The sequence below is a fragment of the Myotis daubentonii genome, chromosome 13 (genome assembly GCF_963259705.1).
Source record: "Myotis daubentonii chromosome 13, mMyoDau2.1, whole genome shotgun sequence".
NCBI classification, from domain to species: domain Eukaryota; kingdom Metazoa; phylum Chordata; class Mammalia; order Chiroptera; family Vespertilionidae; genus Myotis; species Myotis daubentonii.
In genome coordinates, this window is record NC_081852.1 from 26186506 (window position 1) to 26198685 (window position 12180).

Genomic DNA, 12180 nt, shown 5'->3' on the forward strand with positions numbered 1-12180 from the left:
AGTTAATATAAATAAACATCGTCTTTGAAAATACATCTGGACATATTAATGCAATGAAAAATAGTATATATGTACAAGGAGGGGAGGAAACAGAGTCAAAGTGCTCTAAGGTCCTTGCATTTTCCCAGCAGCATAAAGGTGCCAATTAATATTAGATTGTTGTAAGTCAAAAGTTCAAATTGTAATATCTCTGATAGTTGTTAAATAACTGACAAATGAATGAATCACTTCTAAACATACAAAAATCAGAAAACATATTAAATCAAAACAATAAAGAGAAATAGATAAATAAGCAGCCATATGACTACGAGCATAGCCTTATATCTCTCAATACTTGATTAGACAAGTAGTTAAACATTACTACGTATGAAAGTTTTGACAAGTAGTTAAACATTACTACGTATGAAAGTTTTGACAAGTAGTTAAACATTACTACGTATGAAAGTTTTGACAAGTAGTTAAACATTACTACGTATGAAAGTTTTGACAAGTAGTTAAACATTACTACGTATGAAAGTTTTGAAAGAATAACAAATAAGAACTAGCGTATCTACTGTAAATTTTCACACAGCAATTTCAGGGTACACGTTCTTTTCAATCCTGTGTGAAACAGTTTTTCAAGATGAAACTATACTGAACCATAAAGCACATCTCAATACACTTCAATGATTTGAATTCATATTGATAAAGAGCTAGCAAACATTTTACATAGTGACAGAGTACAAACATCTTGGGTTTTCTGGGCAATATGTTCTCTGACATTGTAGTGTCAAAGTAGCCAGACACAATATAAAGAACTAAATAACATGACTCTGTTCCAAAAAATCTTTACTTATAAAAAACTAAAGGCCTGGTGCATGAAAATTCATGCACTGGAGGGAGGTCCCTCAGCCCAGACTGCCCCCTCTCACAGTCCAGGAGCACTAGGGGCAAGAGACAACCCGGAGATCAGGGGAAGGCGACACCCTATCACACCTCTGCTGCTGCCACTGCCAGCAGCACAAGCCTTGGCCGGCCCTGGTTACCTGAGCCTTGGGTGGCCCTGGGAGGCTGGGCAGCTGCCATCCAAGGCTTGCCTGTGCCTCCAGCCAGCCCTGGGTGGCTAGGGGGCTTAGGGGACTGGGGGACTCCAGAGGCAGGTGTGCGGAGTGGCTGGGCCCACCTGGGGGCAGGCCTGACCTTGTCATGCACCTGCTGCCCCGGTGGGTCTGAGGAGACTGAGCACCACCATCTTGTGGCTTTTGACTCCCCCATCCTTGAGGCCGTGGCAGTCAAATAGCATATTCCCTCCTTATTGGCTGTGGGAGCTGCCATCTTTGTAACAGCATGAAGGTCAATTAGCATATTCCCTCCTTATTGGCTGTGGGCGCTGCCATCTTTGTAACAGCATGAAGGTCAATTAGCATATTCCCTCTTTATTAGATAGGATAAGGCTGGATATGGCCCACAGTTTACCTACCTCTGATTTTGTTTTTTTGCAAGCACCAGGACCAAAGATTACCAGCTGCCCAAGTACCAAAAACTAACGATTCCGAAATCTCTTGATGTTGATTCTGCACATAGAACTATCAAGCTGCTATGCGTGTGCCACTCACGACAGAAGCCCTTTTTTAACCTACCTCTGATATTGAGTATATGTCTTAGCAACTTTCAATTAAGTGGAAAAGAATAACCAAAAGGGAGTTAGAATATTCTCATATACATAAAAATTAAGAACGTCACTTCAAAGATAACATCATAATAAGATGGAAAATAGTTTGAAGTAGATGAAAAAAAGGACACATCATGTAAAAATTCTGAAATAAGAGTCCTTAGGGAATTGATGTTTCCACATTTGGGAGCCTGAAATATTGTGAAAACATGTTTCAAAAATCAGTGGAAAATTGATCACAACTCAGGAGCCATTTAAAAGATAATTCTACAGTGTTGGGGCATTTTATTTACCAGTCACTCAAGGTTTCCATGATTTGAAACAGAAAATATATTAAAATTCTATGTTCCCAGTTACAGTGATAAAATAGCTATAATTAACTTTGGAACATAATGAGGTGTCAGTTCATGAAATTGGTAACTAAGGATAAGAATTAAGTATTTTCCCTCACTTTCCTTTGTGATTTAACTGTACATCAGGATAACCAAATATTATATAATAGAAATATGTTAATATAAAAATGTTAGCTATATGACAAAGAATGATTAATAGAATTATAATATCTTTATCTTATAACCTCTACAAAAACAATGGATATAGTTAATAACCATAAATGGCTGCTAAAACTATAAGTGATATAGTAATAGGAAAATTCATAATGGATAAATCAAACAGATAACAACTGAACTGGCTCATCGTTTCAATATCCCAAGTACAGAGACAACAAAAAAGACATGCCTTTCAAGATCATCTATGAAGTATGTTTTCCTAAAATCCAAACCTTATCGCTTCTCGGCCTTTTGGCTAAGATCAAGTGTAGTATCTGTTCTTATCAGTTTAAAATCCAAACCTTAATCCAATTAAGTCCCTAGATCTAACTTCCATTTGCAAGAAATTCGGGGGAATTTGGAATATTTTAAAGGTAGCAGAGAATGCAGTGAGCCCATTTCCAAATTTAGGAATATCTATAGACTAAATGACATAATATATGCAGCAAATAGATTGCAAGGGGAAAAGATGAGAAGTAAACATTATGGTTTAAAAGACATTTGACTTAAAAGTCCTCTTCAAAGTATGGGCATTTTTATTAAGCTCTGATTTTACCAATTTGAACATAAAAATAAAAATGAAATACTTAGGAAAATTTAGACATTGACTAGAGATTTGAAAATATTAAAAGCTTGTTACTAAAAATGTTAGATGTTGATAATGTATTATTATATTCTGAGAAATATCCTATCCATCAGTGAAAAAGACTACAATGTATATGGATAGATTGGTCATGCATTGATAATGATTTATGCTGGAGTTTGTATACATGATGGGGGAGGGTGTAATTTTACTATTTTCTTTACTTTGTATATATTTGATACTTTTCTTAAAACTTTTTTTTTATGTATGGGAAACAGCCAAAGCAGTGCAAGAAGTTCAAATACAAGAAAAGAAAATATTATATAAATTAAAGAGTTAGTATCTATATTAAAGGTTAGAAAAAGAACAGCAAAAAACTCCAAAGGAAATACAAGGAATTAAAATTATGTATTAGAAATGTATAAATAAAAAGGAGACATACAATAAAGAGAATACAAAATAAAACTTACTTTTGAGAAATCGTATCATATTGCTAAGTTTCTAGTGAGACTGATTAATTAAATGTGAAAAAGTTGCAAATGGTTAAAGTCAATGTCAATAATAAATAGTAGCATTGTAACAAATGTTTCATATATTACAAAAACAATAAAATTGTTTAAAATGACAATTAGTTTAGAAAATTTATATTAAAGGAATGATTTCCTAGAAAAATATAACCTACAAAATATGACACATGAAACAGAAACTCTTGCGCATAGTATGTTACTCTAAATGCTAAATTCATAATTTCAAAGTGTTCCAAATGTCTTACTGAGAAAATATACCAACTGTTGAAGAAAGAATTACAGTCTTATCTTATAAAAGTTTTCCAGAGAATTAACACTTTGGGTAGAGTGGCCAACTAATTATTAGTTCAGCTTAACCTTTATGCCAAACAGAGCAAGAGTATCAAGATAAAAAATTACTGGCCTCTCTCCTAATGAATACAGAAGCAAGAATCTTAAATTCAACAGGACATTGAATAAATTTTAAAAAAACACGAGCATGTTCAATTTATTCAAAGAATATATGTTTTATTTAACATTTAAAAGTCAGCCATTATAATTTGCCCCATCAATAAAGAAGAAAAATCATTAAGAAATGTTTGGTAGGTGCAAATAAAGTGGCAAATAAAACTCAAGCTCCAATTAAAAATAAGGCAAAATGAGAAAATATGTTGATCTGGTAAAGCACAGTTTCACAATCTATAGAGCAAACACTCTATGGTGAAATAAAAAGCTTTTCTTTAAGCTCTGGGATTTTACCAGGGCAGGTAAACGCAGTTTGATTTTCAACTCCCAGCATCTGCATTCTTTTGCCTGAGGGCTTTGTCCGGCTGCTGGAGCCAGGTTTGTTGCCATGGTGGCCAGAAGTGCCAGGGAATGAACTATCCTAGGAGTACTTACCCACGTGGCTGACAGGAGTTAGTACACACATATCCCATGATAGGCACCCTGATTCAGGGGAATGACTGTGAGGGGCATATTCTATATTGGCTCTTAGTTTCTCTCCAGTGGAAAAGTTCCAACAGCCCACACTAGACCTGGGCATCCTGTATTGGCTGTCTCCCCTTTCCTTCTGTTTCTCATTTACCTTAATAAACTATTTGCACTAGAATCCTTGTCTCAGTCTGCATCTAGGGGAATCTAAAGAAATTCACGATATAATTTTTGAAATTCTGTTTATTATACACTTGGCTTTAGCAAGTTAGTTAATAGTCAAGTCTTTTATAATCACAGGAATACATTGCGACATTTTTACAGGAAAATACGAATATACAAATCTATATGTGCAGGCTTTTTTAAATCATTCACTACTACTAATTCAATTTTCAAAGTAGGTATAAAACCCACTAAAGAATATTGTGGCAATGTTTTTTTTCCTACCTCCTAATCCTTGAACATGGAAATACTTAAGATAAAGTAACATTACCAGTCTCATCTTATACTTATTTATTCCTCTTCCTGGGGGAAGAGAGATTGATATGACACATTAGTTTGAGAGAAGGAACTGGTCCTGATTAGCTCACCAGCTTCGCCCGTGGAGCCAATGTGTGAATGAGATGCATCACTCTGTGAGCACCTTCCTCTCAGCAGAGCCCTGGGACCGTCCACGCTGCAGGTGACTGGCTGACTGGCTAGGGTGCCTATCTCATTCAGGAGTGGAAAGTGAATCAGCCCACTCAACTGTAAACCAAGAGATGAATTCTTAATACTATTGTCAGTTAAAAATCCTATTTTCATCCCCATCAGTGTAACTCCTACAGGTATCTCCGACATGTTTGGCCTCAGGAGAAAAGAAAGGGATGATATATTTATTGCCCCCATAAAATCACAAACTATTGACTAAGAATCTCTTGGGATGTTGACAAGCTCCACAAATGATTCTGCTGCAACTCAATTTTGAGACTCCTGAGAGACAACCATGTATAAGTACAGAATGTAGTTTACTGGAGAGAAGCATCAACTTGAAGTTTTAAATTTGAAGGTTTTTGTATATGTTTTCATAAAATATGGGCTAGGTTTTTTAAAATCATTACTTTAAAACTTTATTAAAGTTTTACTATAGTGTAGAAAATACACATAATTAAAAATTACAATTTAAGTTACATAATAATAATTAAAATGTTTGTTATTCTGTTAATTTGCCCAAGAGTATCCCAACATATTAGGAACTACTCTTCAGGTTCTTTTCAACATTATCTTGACCAGGGAGAGATCCTCACCGCTCCCCCCCGCACCCCCCCCCCCCCCCCGGAAAAAGTCTACATCTTTACTCAAGGTATCCAGCTTCCACATACCCTGTTCAGTCAATGGGCTTCCCTATATCCAAGTATCCTGGACTACTAACAGGTTGAGTTGAACTCAGAGAATAATTAGCGGGGTTTTATTTTTTTTGTGGATGGCCACATATTAGTAGAGCTAGAAGCTGAGACTCTTTTATTTATTTGTGCCTGAGTCTTTCTTTCTTTTCCGAACTGAAGGTTTTTTCCTCTATATCTTGCTCTTCACTTTAACTCCCTGTTTTCTAGTTTAGATAATGGACACTTGCCCGCAGGCATGAAGCCAACTCTTTCTATCTCGTGGGGACGTCCGTGTTTTCTTTAGCTTTTGATTTTGCTCTGTGTTATATGGTGAAGTAAAACGAGCACAAATGGAAGAACTAATGAGAGGACAAAAGAGAAAGAAAAAATTAGAAAGTGCCTAAATTAATATTAATTGCCTTGAGAATAACTCAAATAACTCTTCACAAAATTCATTTGCTTATAGTTTCATAGCTATTTTGACATTGTTATACTAAAAGTATTAAACATTAATGAAAAGTTTTGGGACATATATGCATGTGATTTCATCAATATTCTACCTAGATATATTAAAGGCAAGCTAGAATTACAAAAAATAGGCCTGGCTGGTTACTCGACCATTTTACACGTTTTAAAAAATGGATGATATGTTAACTAATTGAGCATTGACTTACGAACCAGAAGGTCAAGGTTGGATTCCCAGTCAGGGTACATGCCCACACCCAGCTTGTGGGCACATACCCAGGGTTGCAGGCTCAATTCTCAGTGTGGGGCATGCAGGAGGCAGCTGATCAATGATTCTCTCTCATCATTGATGTTTCTATCTCTCTCTCCCTTCCCTTTCCTCTCTGAAATCAATAAAAACATATTTAAAAAATAAATCACATTATTTATTTCCATTAATTTGGTTTGCACTTTTAGAATATCACAAAAATGTATTCTGCTTTTAAAAGAGCAGGGCTAAAAGGGCATTGGTAATTAGTGGGACCTTCAAGACTTAATTTCATGAGAGCTGAAAGTGCAGTGTTTTCTCTTAAGGCCCAGCCTCTTCTTGTGATTGAGTGTTGTACGTGGCTGTCACTAGATGCTGTCAAAGTAAGATCCTTGTATTTCATTGCACCATGATCACGCTTCTCTAAGGAATAAACAACTTCTATTGGCTGAAATCAGGCACCACCAGGTAAATTCTCCAATCCCAGGAAAATCGACTCCTCAGAATAGATAAGGTCCTCTCACATATATTTCTTTTACTAGAATTTTAAGGCAACACAATTGAAATATTTTCTTTGAAAAATGTGAAATGTATCTCTCACATATGATATCAAATAATATGGTTATTAATGTAATATCAGCTGCCTGAGGACTTATACACATCTATCAGATGCTATAATTGGAATAAGATCTATTAAGAAGGGAATGCTCCATCATGAGAATCACCCTAATTGTTAGTAATCACTTTAACATTTTATTAACTATAGAAACAATTGTAAAATAATCTACATTATTGAATTGGGTTTCAGAAAGATTGGGATCATTATCTATGGCAAAAAGATAAATGTAGGGAAGCTTGCTGTTGTTTAAAATTAGTGACACTTGTTACATAGAGACTGATAGGATAGACAGCTACTTTCTCAGGTTCCTGGGGAAAGCTTCTCTTAAAGGTTCTATCTGAGCAGAAACAGGAATGAGAAATCAGCTGTGTAGGGATAGGGAATTGTTTCTAAACAGTGGGAATTGCCTCATAAAATATAACCCAGAAAAGAGCAGGGAACAGCCCACAAACAGTGAGGAGGACAGTGTGGATGGAGCCTATTGAACGAGAGCGAGAGCGAGAGAGAGAGAGAGAGAGAGAGAGAGAGAGAGAGAGGGATTCAAAGAAGCCATAGAAGTAAGCAGAAATCAAATAAAGTACACTAGTGTCTTTAGGCCACAGTAAAGACAGCTTATTGTTTTGTTTCCTTTTGTTTTTCCTCAAGGGCAATGGGAAGCCTTTTAAGAGTTCTAAGCAGGGACGTGACTTGATCTGATTTATAATTTTGAAAGGTCACTCTGGCTTCTGTGCAGACAAAGCTTTTAAGGCAAGAGTGGATGTAGGGAACTCAGGCAGAAGATAATTGCTATATTCTAGGGAGAAAAAAAACAAGTCCATTACAAAATAAAATACAATGAAAACTAGTTGCAGTAAAAACCTACATCTGTGTAAACACAGAAAGATTATATTTCAAATTTACAGATTATACAAATCTAGGAAACAGAATTCTTAGTTCATTATTTAACTCAGAAATTTTTGTTAAATTCATATAGTTAATAAAATATGAGCCATTAAATGTTTGAAAGGATATTAAACCTTAGTTATTTTATCTAGTGATTCTGATAGTCTTTCACAGCTTTGTACCAGTCTGCATGTTAGGCTTATATGAGGACAGTATGAATTTAGATTTTTATAAAAACACTAGGGGCCCGGTGCATGAAATTCATGCATGGGGGTGGGGTGGGTCCCTCAGCCCAACCTGCACCCTCTCCAATCTGGGAGCCCTCAGGAGATGTCCTACTGATGGCTTAGGCCTGCTCCCTGTGGTTCTCTGCTCTCTGCAGACCTGCCTGCTTGATGCCACCACAGGCCCTGGTGTCTACTCTCTGTGGGGGCCTGCTTGCCCTTCGCCACTGGGCCAGGGGCAAGCAGGGCCCTCCTGTCTGATCTCTGGCTCCCTGCCACAGGGGCAAGCAGGGCCCTGGTGTCTGCTCTCTGTGGGGGCCCTGCGAGGGACTGCTTGGACCTCACTGCCACAGCCAGGGGCTAGCAGGGCCCTACTGTCTGCTTGCTCACTGTGGGGAACATTCCCACCCCACCCCTAGCCACTCGGCGCCTATGCATGTAGACCCAGAGTGGCCGGGGGTGTTCTGGAACCCTGGCCGCTCTGGGCCTACGCACAGGCCTACAGGCTCAGAGCGGCCTGGCTCCCGAGGATGCCCGACTCTGGGACCCAGGCCACTTGGTACTGGCGTATGTGCAAGCGGCCACCCTGCCCCCCACCGCTTGGTGCCTGTGTATGCAAATTAAACCACCTTCTTTGTCAGATTAATTTGCATACTCACTCCTGATTGGCTGTGGGGCGTCATGAACGTACAGTCAATTTGCATCTTTCTCTTTTATTAATGTAGATAGGGAGACTCACCTGGGGGTTCCTAAGCAGGGGAGTTACATAATTTGATTACTGCTTTAAAAAGGTCAGTCTTGCTATTGTCTAAGAGAGTTGAGAGCAAAAACTAGTTAGAAAATTGCCTTTTGAAATTATAAATTGAATGATGTAACTTCTCTGGGTAGAGTTCTTAAATCCAGATGAAAGAAGATGTTATCTCAGGCAGCTGTGGAAAGGGTGGGACATGATAGGATACATTTAAGAGGAAGGCCAAATGGATTAGAATTAGTAAATAAGGAAATAGAGAACTCAAAGAGAAATCTTTGGGTAGTATACAAAATAACTGATCGCTGCTAATGCCATAAACTGAAGTGGAGTAGGCTACTGAGAGAAATATTTTTTAGGTAGATAAAGAATTCCATTTTAGGTATGTCAAGTTTATAATGTCTTAAGGACCAAGTAGAGATGTTAAGATTTAGGCATAGAAAATAGAGACCAAGATGATATTAGGAATCTGAGATGTAGGTTAAAGCCACAGGTCTGAAAGAAATTATCCAGGCCACAAATAAAGACCATGAGGAGGGCTAAGGACTTGCTCTAGGGTATTCTAATACTTAAGGGAGGGTGGGATACCAACAAAGAAATATGAAAAGAAGCAGCCTATAATGTAGGCAAAGAACCTGGGAAGTTGGTTAGCCTGGAATTCAGGGGAGAAAATATTTTAAGAAGCCAGTGATGGCAAAATGTATCAACTGTTGGTAAGATATTATGATATCTTATAAATTCATCATCCAAGGACAGAGACTGAATAAGATTTAATTGGGGATGCTTCAACAGGATTGATGCTTAATATATGCATAAGGTAAACACACATTGTGTTAGCTGAGATACATCATCTGCAGACAACCATGAGCCTAAGCATTTCAGTGTTGGTTGAGGAGCTTTGCTGTACTCGGTTATTCAGTGACACAGGACACAGACCATCTGTTTAGTGGCTTCTGTGGATCATCTGCAATCAGCCAGCAACAAGAGAGAGAAAGAGAAAAATAGATACAGAATTTTTTTAGGCTTTTAACTCTAGGAAATGATACATTGTTTTTGCCCATTTTCCACTGAAAACAACTAATCAATATGGCAAGTAGGGTGAGACATTTCATTTATTGGTGTTAACTACAACAGGATGTGAGTTAACCAGTTTCTTACCAGTCTTTTTACCAGTTTTTTTTACCAGTCTCTACTACATATATATTTTCGAAATCACTTCAATATTTCTATTTTATTCTATAAAAATATTGGAACATTATTCCATTGATCATTTAGATCGGTGCCTTAATTCAGTACATATGATCTCTTTGCTTTCTGTTTGCCAATTAAAGAACTTCATAATCATACTATTATGTGATTAAATATTTGTTTTGTTAATTAAATTTATCAGGTACTTTGGAATTTAATTCATAGATGATATACAGTTGATGCTTTCGTATTAGATATATATATATCTCATTCAAACTATCCTTTGCATTATAAAATATGGTATGCTAAAAAGATGATCAGTGTTATATATTAATTTTCTAAAACCCTTGCTTTTTCATGCCATATTGTATTCATCACATTATAGTACTCCCTTCAAGTTTACTTTTTTTCAATCAGTTTGTCACTAGATATGGATAGTAAGCATAGATATTTCAATGGTAATATTATGTTCTATGCAGTTAGTTTAAAAATTCTTCACATCATGGAAACAATAATGAATGGCAAAGAAGAACAGAGAAGTAGGAAAGATCCCATCGGTTAGTAAAGACTTAAATTAATGTTTTAATAAAACTGCTTGCATATTCAGGATTCAGTAAGTTGCCTTCCTAATAACTGCACTAATAGCAAATTAGATGCATTACATATAATGGAGCTACTGCCTCTCAGTTGCACATTGCTAGATAGATAAATAGTGAGGATTGTAACATGCAGGGCATCATTACTTTGAAATATGGTATTTGAAAAGAGATTTTTAAAAAGTATTACTGTTATATAGGTGTGAACTGTCCTAAAAAAAAAACCTGGTTAGGTGAATGATGAAACTACTGACCTCGGAGAGTGCTTTGAATAATTATATCTAACACTAATGAATTAGCTGCAGCTGTCCTAGTATCAGCTAGTCTTTCCCACACAATTTTAAAAAATAATTAGCAAAAGCAGCAGGGGCAACCAACACCTACGATGTGCATTAATATATTAATTCATGTTATCTAAGCTAGTATTGGCCTCATTAATAACCTGCTCATATTAATCATGTCATTATTAGAAATAGCAAAGGATTGCAGAATGGGTATAAATATATATACATAGATTAGCCAGTGTACTACTTTTCACTTCTGTCTCTAAATTAATTCTAGTTTGTGTTGACTTGAGAATTTGCTCACCCAATTAGTGACAGAATGTCAAATATTCACTCAGTCAGATAACACTATTTTAAAACACAGAGGGAATATAAAACTAAGTAGTTTATTTTAAAAAAGAAGATTTTTAAAACATTTAGTCCACAAAAAGAATTAACCTACTATACATAGTTTACTAAAATGTAAATTTAGACATTATCTATTTATATCCATACATATGACTGTGTGTAAATGTACACATGTGCACATAAATGTATATGCACACATACATGTACATCTACAAAATAGATGTGTGTACATATATAGTTCATATATATTCAAATACAGTATTCACCCCTTATCACTGGCAGATACTTTCCAAAACCCCAGTGGATGCCAAAAACTGAAAATGGTACTGAACCCTACTTTTTCCTATACAAATGTCTGATAAAGGTTAATATAAATTAGGAACAATAAAAGATTAACAGCAGTAAATAGTAATAAAATAGAATAATTACAACAATCTATATATATAAAAGCCTAAGCAATCGAATGACTGAATGACTGGTCAACCAGTCACTATGACGTGCACTGACCACCAGGGGGCAGATACTCAATGCAGGAGCTGCCTCCTGGTGGTCAGTGCGCTCCCACAGTGGGAGCACGGCTCAGCTGAATGATGGGTGCCAGACACCAGGCTCACAGCTGGAGAGTGCAGCTGTGGCAGCACAATCCTCTCCCGCCTCTGCAGCAGTATGTTACCAAGCGGCAGTGGTGGCAGGCTCAGCGGGGGTGGGATGAGCGTGAGCGGTGCAGTGCCTGGCCCCACTACTACATCCTGAGGGGTCCCAGATTGCAAGAGGGAGCAGGCAAGGCTGCGGGATACTTACCAGTGCATGAATTTATGCACCAGGCCTCTAGTATACTACAACAAATGTTATGTAAATGTGGTTCTTTCTAGCAAAATATCTTATTGCACTGCATTGACCCTTTTTCTTCTTGTGATGATGTGAGTTGGTGCAATGCCTACGTGATGAGATGAGGGGAGGTAAATGACTTAGGTATTATGACTTAACATTAAGC

General features: G+C 37.0%; 2 non-coding genes across 2 annotated transcripts; one reads left to right on the top strand and one right to left on the bottom strand.

The window, feature by feature from the left end:
- Positions 1–1477: 1477 nt before the first annotated feature.
- Positions 1478–1611, bottom strand: LOC132215045 (U11 spliceosomal RNA). Its single transcript, XR_009448413.1, has one exon. It is a non-coding gene; the product is annotated as a U11 spliceosomal RNA (small nuclear RNA).
- An 824-nt stretch (positions 1612–2435) lies between these two features.
- Positions 2436–2628, top strand: LOC132215060 (U2 spliceosomal RNA). Its single transcript, XR_009448425.1, has one exon. It is a non-coding gene; the product is annotated as a U2 spliceosomal RNA (small nuclear RNA).
- The last annotated feature ends 9552 nt before the right edge of the window (positions 2629–12180 follow it).